The sequence below is a fragment of the Lagopus leucura genome, unplaced genomic scaffold, assembly GCF_019238085.1.
Source record: "Lagopus leucura isolate 7727_CA_CO unplaced genomic scaffold, USGS_WTPT01 Super-Scaffold_100030, whole genome shotgun sequence".
NCBI lineage: Eukaryota > Metazoa > Chordata > Aves > Galliformes > Phasianidae > Lagopus > Lagopus leucura.
The window spans coordinates 5,915,918-5,924,771 of record NW_024962281.1 but is presented as its reverse complement, the minus strand read 5'-3'; positions in this window follow the sequence as shown (position 1 = coordinate 5,924,771).

Sequence of the window (8,854 nt, the reverse complement as noted above, 5' to 3'; positions counted from 1 at the left end):
CTACTATTTATTTATTTATTTATTTATTTATTTATTTATTTATTTATTTATTTATTTTGCAGGTTGTCTACTTAAGCTGGCCTGCAGTGCTTCTGTGTAGTTTAATAATTAAAGGAAAGGGGTTTTTTTTATTATTATTTTTAATAATGCAGTTCTTTCAGTCGCACGCTCACCTGCCTTTTGTTAGAACAGCCAATGCCCAACTGTGCAGCAGCTTCACTTGTGTGCCTCTGCAAGGACCGCAGTAGATTACCAACAGAAATAGTTACAATTGTTGAAATCTTGCTACCCAAAGGATGCATCAGAATTCACCATCCAACTGTCTGGAGGTCTTATTGCTCAGCCTTGACTTGCTCGTGAATCTGATGAGAGCTGGCAGTGATTTGAGAACTTCTGGTGGTGTTCAGAGAGATGAGAGGTGGCTGAGAATAGATAAGAGATAGCTGAGATGCTGGCAGGAGCTGGGAGGGGGAAAAAGCCTCCCACAATTATTTTCTTTCCTTAGGAGAGATTCTGTTACTTGCAGCTGCAAATGCTGCTTCCTGGCAGCTGCTGTGGAAAGGTTTATAACATGAAAAAGGCTTGCTTCTCCCGACGTGCTTCCAGCCTTGGCCCAGCCACATTCCCAGGGACTCACTTTTCATTATTAACACACACACGTTCAGCAGCAGCAAAACCTCTGACGCAGGAGGGGCGAGTGGTTGTCCTGCTCATTTGGAAGTAGCAGCAGCTCTGGTGCCAGCAGTGCTGGTGGCTGTGAGTGAGGGGATGGGTGTCCAGGTGTCGTGAATCACCCACAGCATGAATTAAATGTTCTGACTCAGGAGCAGGAAGAGGAGAGCTTGTGGCAGGAGGAGGAAGGCTGTGGCATTTCTTCCCCAGGTACACACGCTGGATCATAAATAAACAGTTGTAGTGATGTGATTTCAGCAGAAAGATTGGTCTTCTGTAGCCAAAGGCTGCTTAGCACAGTAATCAAATCCAGCGTGGGAGGACATAAATGCCCAGTCCTGTGCTAATTAATGTTTCTGGGAGTGCAGCTCTGCACTTTGACAGCAGCTCATTGCACTGATGCTGGGTGCTGGCTGCCATGTTCCCTTCCACTATCTGTGGGCAGCTCTATGCCTGCTGTAGGCTGAGAGCAGAGCTCAGGTGTGCTTTGTGGTCTGGGACCACTGATGTCCCATCACATGATAACAACCAAATTCATGTTACAATGTGCTGTTGGCTGTGGGAGCCCCCAGGATCCACAGCCCTGGGGTGGTGCTCTGTGTCCCCATGTCCCTGTGCCCTTCCTGACTGTGGCTGGAGGATGACGGATGTGCCCCATCATCATACCACAAGCCTGGCAGGGCAGGCAGGGAGCAGCGACTGCTGTAATAGGGTCATGATTTTCAAAACAAGGTCAAGCACCATGCCTGTGGGTGAGTATCCTCATCAGGGGATGGCAGGAGCTGTTTGGACACGCAGGGTTGGATTCCAGCTGATCCTGACAGTGAGCATCTTCCCTGCCCTGCGATGACCTGGTGTCGTGCTCCTCGTGCTCATCCTGACCCTGATCTCTGTGCGCCTTGCCTACCTCTTACTTCTCATCTAACCTTGCTGGGAGGACTCATGCTCTGTATCTGGGGCCAGCATGGACTCCTATGAGTCCAGAAAGCTCAGTGCATCCATGGGCAGGTTTTTGGGGTGGGTAACCCCTGTGCAGCCGCAGCTCTACTGCAGGGTACCCAGGGTCATCTTGCACATGAGTTACAATTACAGTTGTAATTACTGCGGGAGGAACTTTGCTGTAGATTTGAAGGGTTTAAATGGGGCAAATCTTGTGGGAGAGGTAATACCTTTTATTAGGTGGAGAAAACAAATCAGCTTTCAGGTACACAAGCCCTTCTTGACATTATTGTTGCTGTTATTATCCCATATTGGTGCTATTAGAAACGAGGGCACTGCATTAGAGGGGAAGCACATTATGCAAGTGTTTAGACTTGCTGGTAACTGCTCTCTGCTGACAGCTATTTGCTTAATGATATGTTGGAGCAGAAGCCAACAGCAAGGATGAGCAGAAGGAGCCCTGCCTGGGCTGTGATGCTCTGGGAAGAGGCAGCAAAGACCTGGTGGTGAAGGTTCTTGCCTTCTGGCTCTAAGGAGACCTCCAAGTTCCATCCTCTGTATCTGATAGGGCTCTGCCCTTGGTGTATTCCCAATGAAGTGCCCTGAAGAGCTGGTATGGGGTCAAGCTCAGTGCATCTGCCCATGCTGGAGGCAGAAATGTCTGCCAGGCTCCATAGGCGTGAATGTGACTGGTCATGTTCTCAGTGTCACGTGCTGTCCGGGGCGGGTGGCAAAGCCAGTTTTTCTGCTCCCAAAATGAGACTTGGGGAGGAGACCGCAATGCTCAAATAGCCACCACACTGCCTGCTGCCAGCAGATGCCAAGGAGCCCATTCACCTTTCCTGCTTCAGGTAGGACACCTTCCTCCATCATCGATGTCGCTGTGGGCGTTTACAGACTGGCTTATTGATGCTGTGGGCTGGAGGAAGGGAGTAGAAGTGTGGGGTGATGTGCAGGGTGAGGCAGGAGCAGCCCTGGGTCAGCTTTGCTGTGGGGCATCTCATGGATGGAGATGGGACATCATGCCCTGTTCTCTCTGGGAAGGGCTGCAGTGCTCCTCAGTTGTGCCTGGAGGCATTGGGACCGCACATGCTATCACATGGGATTGGTTCAAGAATGCTTGGTTCGTTTCCCAGCGATCTGTTCCATGTGCACCAATGCTTTGGTCAGCTGCAAAGGGAAATCACAGCTCAGCACAGCTGAGCTTCACCTGCCCATGCTTTAGCTCACAGCTCCATTCAAGGCTGGGAGCCCTGTAAGGCTGTGGTGAACGACTGCCTATTTGACATGGAGGCACAAAGCAGAGGCAGCCCCGTGGGTCTGGGGCTGAGCAGGAGCTGCTGTTTGGTGCATGGCACCCAGCATCAGGGAATCAGCTGCACCTTCCAAGGGGCTGCCTTTCCTTTCGCTAATGTTTGATTCTTTTTAATGATTTTAGATTAGAAAGTAATTATTTCTAATTAAGAGCTGCACTTCTAAATTACGGAGATGAAGTAGATTGCTATTCATTATTAATTAGATTTTTACCTTTGCACCCATGGTGCCTTTGTCAGCCCCAACCTGCACTTTGCCTGCGGCTTCCTGGAGCGTGTTTGGAAAACACAGATCAGTGTTATCAACCCAGAGGCCGCCTTGTGCTTCACTGCGCACAGACAGTGTCATTTTGTGGGCTTAAAAACATTAATTGAAAGCCTTCACCTCCTGCCTCCCTCCACCAGTGATGAGCACAGACTGCTCTCCAGTTGTGTGCTGGGGCAAAGGGCCAACCCCAGTGCCCCCGCCTGCAGCATGGCCCTGCTCCCTGCCCTGCTGCCTTTCCTTTGCCAGAGGTGCCAATTTTGCTCTTTGTGTCTGAGAAGGAGGGTTTAAGCTGCCAGTGCTGCTTTTTTATTTATTTATTTTTTTTGGGGGGGTGGGGGGGGATCTGTTTGTTCTTTCTGTTTTTAAAGAAATCTGTTTGCCTTCTTCTGAGCTGCTTTCTTCACCGTCTGTCACTGCTCAGGCACTTAATCAATGCTCAGAGTTTTCTTACTGCTGCTGCCTCCGTCTCCCTTCCTGCTCTCATCCCATCCCTGGGGGATGTCTCTCATCTGTTGCTTCTCCAGAACCCCGAAGTATGGAGCCTTACTTACCCTTAATTTAAAATATTTTGAATATTTCTGTGGTTTCCACCTGCTCCCAGGTGGGTTTGGAAGTGGAATTAAGGTATCTCCCTGCATGCTTGGTCTCTACAAACAGCAGGGACTAAGGAAGTATTTTCATCCCTGAAAAAAATCCCATGATTTCCCTCCCCTCTGTGTGCCATAGGTGTGAGCACCTCGTGCCCCAGAGCCCTTTGACTGTGGTGAAATGTCCACGATCCTGAAATGTGAGTGTGGGATGGGAGCTGGGGCTCCTAAGGGTGCTACTGTTAATGACCCTCCCCCTGTGCCCACTGTAGGGTTTGGACGGGAAGATAAGGAGAGAGAGGAGAAGGAAGAGGAAAGAAAACAGGAGGCAGAGGAGGAAAAGGACGAGGTATGGGTATGCTGGTACTGGTGTGTGGTAGGATAGGGCCAGCCCCAGAAAGGGGTATTGGTGGCATGGGGATGGTTGCTTCGTACAAGAGTTGTGGGAGGATTTTGAAAGCCTCAAAAGATTTAATTTATATCCTGGTTGTGAAGGACAGTGGTGCCTGACTCGTGGTGTTCACAGCTGGTGGTTGATGCTGAGCCATCTGCAGCCTGAACTCATGTGGCTTTTCCATTGACAGCTAGCTCAGAGCCTGGCTCTTTCTATTTGTGTAACTTCTCCCCATCCTGAATAGCAAATGGGGGGGAGGAGGTGGGAGGAGCAGAGCCCCTGGTGACATTTGCCCTTTCCTCTTTGCAGGGAGTTGGGGATGGTGACAACAGGAGCAGCAGCAGCACTGAGGAGGTAAGCGTCCAGAGTGCCCCAAGTGGAGCTCCCTAGTGCCAACCACTGCATGCATGCTGCTTTTGGGGGGCATTCAGCACCTGGAGGCACCCAGTAGCACCCAGGTTCTTTCCTCTCTCACCATGCTGCTTTTCTTCTTATTCCAGCCCCAGGACCAGGGCCATGCTGAGGACGATGAGAAGGAAGCCCAGGAGTAGACTTGCTGGGCATGGCGAGGAGCTGGGGATGCTGGAGGGGGCTGGCCACTGGTAGCCAAATAAAAGCATTTGGACCCCAAAGAGAGATGTTATTTGTTCATCCCAACAAGCTGCCCGTTGCTATGAAAAGGCAGGTGGTGGGGAGCAGGTCTGGCTCAAGATCGTGAAAAAGGATGGAGAGAAACTCTTATGCCTGGATGGCATTTCCCATTGATCGAAACCACACCAAAAGCACACGCAGGGGAAAAATTAACCCCAAACTGGGGGATGCTAACAGGATGCTGAGCATGTGGCTGCCCCGTGCTCTGCCGCGGCTGGGCGAGCCGGGGAAAAAAGGGAAAAATGGGAAAAATGAGCTGTCACTGCCATCTACCGGGACTGGGACGAGTGGCAGCGGGGCCGAGGGTTTCATAACAACTCGCGGGGTGTTGGGTAAGGCTTCCTCCGAACGGCCTCTCGCCTTCAATAGTGACTATTTCGGACAAACTTGGGTTTAGCAGTCAAAGTCTGGAGGATTTTACTTGAAACCACAGAATTTTTTGGCTTTAAGTTTTGCGTTCTCAGAACAAATGCAGCCGGCTCTTGTATAACCACAGCAAACAGTAGGAGTGATGCTGAGGAATGTTGCCTTAATTAACCAGCGCAGAGATTAAAGGGAAAACATGGAGACAGAACAAACAGACCAACCCAGCAGCTAAAGTGGGTTCTGGAAGGCTGAGCCTAAGTGCATTGTGGTCAGGGAAACAAGGACACTCAATGTAAAGCAGCCCCATAGGGCACTGCAGCCTCCACCGCCCTCTATGTTGGTACATGGGACTCATGCATGGGATACAGCCTGCATCCAAACATGGAACGCCCACAGTGCCTTTGGGCTTTGCTCCCACAGGGTGGGAATCTCTGGGGTTCAATGTTCATAGTACCCATCCTCATGTTGCCCCAAGTCCCAGAGCTTTGTGTTCTCAGATCCAGCATGTGCACATCCCTGTGTTGCTGGGTGCTGGTGGGTAACAAGACAGGGAAAATCTCACTGTGTTTTATGGGCCCTTCTTGGGGCAGTGCACAGAGATCTGTGCAAATACAACATCTGTTTTGTGGCTCAAAGCAGCTCCAGTGAATGGCTGTGTGAGCAACCAAAGGAGCCCCAAAGGTTCTCCATCCCATGTTCTGCACTGTGCTCTGGACATCACAGTGTGCTGCCTTGTTTTAAAGCCATGAGGTTTCCCCAGAAAGCTGCAGGCATGCAAACCATTTCAAATCACCCACGGTCCATAACTCCTCATTATGTCTCAGCCCTGGTTTGCATCCAGGTGACATGAATGGGATTATAGCACAAGCATCAATGCCAGCCAATTGTATCAAGAGCTTTAGTAACATTTCCTGCAGGAGGCAAAACACAAGCAAAACATCTGGCTTTTGGGGATGCTGAGGACCTTCAGCAGAGTGAACTGTATGGCCCCATAGGTGGCAGTGGCTGGGGACAGAGAGGTGTCCCCATGTCCCCCAGCATGACCTCTGGCTTGCCCAGGCTGTGATGGCTGAGCACTTCCCAAGCACTGCTGGACACCAAATCTGTCCCCACTGCCATGTTTAACCACTGAATCTGCTCAAAACTTATGAAAAGTCCAACCTTGGATGTGCCCTTGGATGGCAGGGAGCAGAGCACAGACAGAGACGTGCTGAGTGCCCATCATGTCCATCCAGCTTGGGGAGGGTGGAGTAGGAAAAGGAGACAGCAAGAGAAATTGGCAGCCAGGGAGTTACTTAAGCAAGCCTTGTTTACACACATCTTCTCCTCTTTATATAACCTCCCCGAGGCAGCAGGAGGTGTGCAGCCTGTGCTCAGGGAGCAGCTGAAGGGACCATGCACAAACCTTGCACAAGCACAGCTGCCATGAGACCCTGGGCATGGAGAGAGGATGGATTTCTGCATCATTTATTGTAGAAATGCCCCCTTACAGTGTTGGTTTTTTTTTTTTTTTTTTTCATTTTTTCCTTTTTTTAATTATTATTCTCTGAATATGAATGATTTCAGATCAGAAAGGCTGGACCTCTGTTTTGCTACGAAATTTTCCATCTTGCACTTCGGGGCTGCATTCAGCAAACAAGGGCGTGTTGTTACATAAACTGTCCTGTATGGAAACGAGCTTCTCCGAGGTACAGATCAAACAGAAATCTTTCCTTTGTTCCCAAGTGACCTCCATGGAAAATTGCGAGCAGCTTTTTTTTCATTCCACCAAGAAGTGGAAACAGTCAGAAGTCCCGAGTTTCCCAGAAAAGCCGATTCCTGCAGCCTTGCTATGATCTGGTAATCCCTGCAGGGCGCCGGGCAGAGACTTCCTACAGACCAACCCTTCTATTTTAGGGCTAAATAGTAGGAAAAGGAAAACCACATCAGAACACGTGTTTCACAAGCGGAGGGTGCATTGGGTGGGTGAGTTTCTCCTTCCACTCTGGCTCCCTGGAGACTTTGTGCTGAGCTCTTCTACAATTTGTCCTCTCATTCTAAATAGGTGTAAACTGTTTGTTGCTATGTTATAATGAAAAGCTGGAAGTTCCACTGGAGCTTTATTCACTGCAGTGCCTGATTCATTTTTTCATAAAAACGGCTCTGAGTGTAGCAATCCTGCACTCCTTCACAGCACTCTTTTCTTTTCTCTTCTGCAATTGCCTTCTCCTCAGACTCCCATGTTTGCTCTTTCAGGGAAGCAAAGAGGGGCTCTTATTCTCCAAACCCAACTGCAGTGCATTCGTAACATCCACAAAGCAGCAGTACTGGGCTGATTGTGAAGGAACACATGCAATTTCCTCCAGCTGGTCCACCAGAAGGGGCTTAAGGGTGATGAATCCATGGAGAAACAGCACTCTGAGCCCTCCAAAGCTGTGCTGGGTGGGCACCTAGAATCCAAAGACCAGGGGGCAAACCAGCACGGGCAGAAAGCACAGGCAGAAATGCTGCTCCTGCAGATGGGGGGCTGCAGCTGTTCCTGGAACACCAATGAGCTGATTGTAACCATGCACCATGGTTGCACCATGGGTATCCTGCACTGTGGTTTTGCCACACATCCCGGGGCTACCACCCAGAGAATGGGGATAATTCTGACTTCAGTGTTTCTGCATCTGTGCCCGTGGAAAAGAGCACCTATGTGTGTTTTCTATAGGACTGGCTGCAAGATGTGTGACAGTGCTCTGCCCCCCTCATTGCCAAAGAGTCTGTATGAGTGATACAAGCCAGATACAGACCTGAGTTCCCCCTCCTTCCTCTCCTATCTCCAGGATGCCCAGTTACATGAGCACTGGGAAAGCATTACATCACAGCACTGTCTGCCCTGTCCATGTGACAGCCAACACGTTCCTCTAGGAATGATGATGCCCCGGGCACAGCCTGTATGACTCTGAAAAGAAAATATTAAAGTTTTCTTTAAAGGAGAATATTAAAGCTTTCTTCAATTTCCCAACCTTGCATACAGCTGATCCTCGTTACAGAGGAACAGCTGAGTTTTGGGGCTCAGGAACAATGCTGTAATTGATGTGACTGCTGTCTGCCCAGCATCGAGTCAGCGCAGAGCAATGTGGCAAAGTGCTGCAGCCACCAGACAGAAAGCAAGCACAGAGCTCCTGCAGAGAGCTGAAAGAAAAGGTGTGTGTTACAGCCGTGAGCACAGCCACCTCCTGTACCACCTCCTTTCCTTCACTGAGCAGAGCTGGCTCTGAACTGTGTGCTGCAAACAGAGAAACCTGGCAGATACACAATGACCTGGACAGAGAAACAGGATGATGCAAAGATGGCAAAAATTCCAGGAAGCTGCTGTGCTTGTTGACACGCTGGGAGGCGTGTGATGAAATGATCCCTGCGTGCTGTTTGCACGTACTGAGGTGTAGAAGTCATTCCTTGGCCAAACTCTGAAGGGTGCTGCATGCAGACGAGCCAGGATCCAGGCAGGAGCAGGGCTGCACAGGTGCAGAAACACGGCCCAGAGCCTTATCCTATGCAGAGCCTCATCCTATGCAGGCTGCTCTGGCTCTTATCCAGCTGTGCTGCATCCCTGTGCTGTGGCAGTACTGCAATCCCTTTGCCACTTCTTGGCTAGGATGCCGATGTTTTCCTCCTTCTGGCATTTTAGAAATGGGGA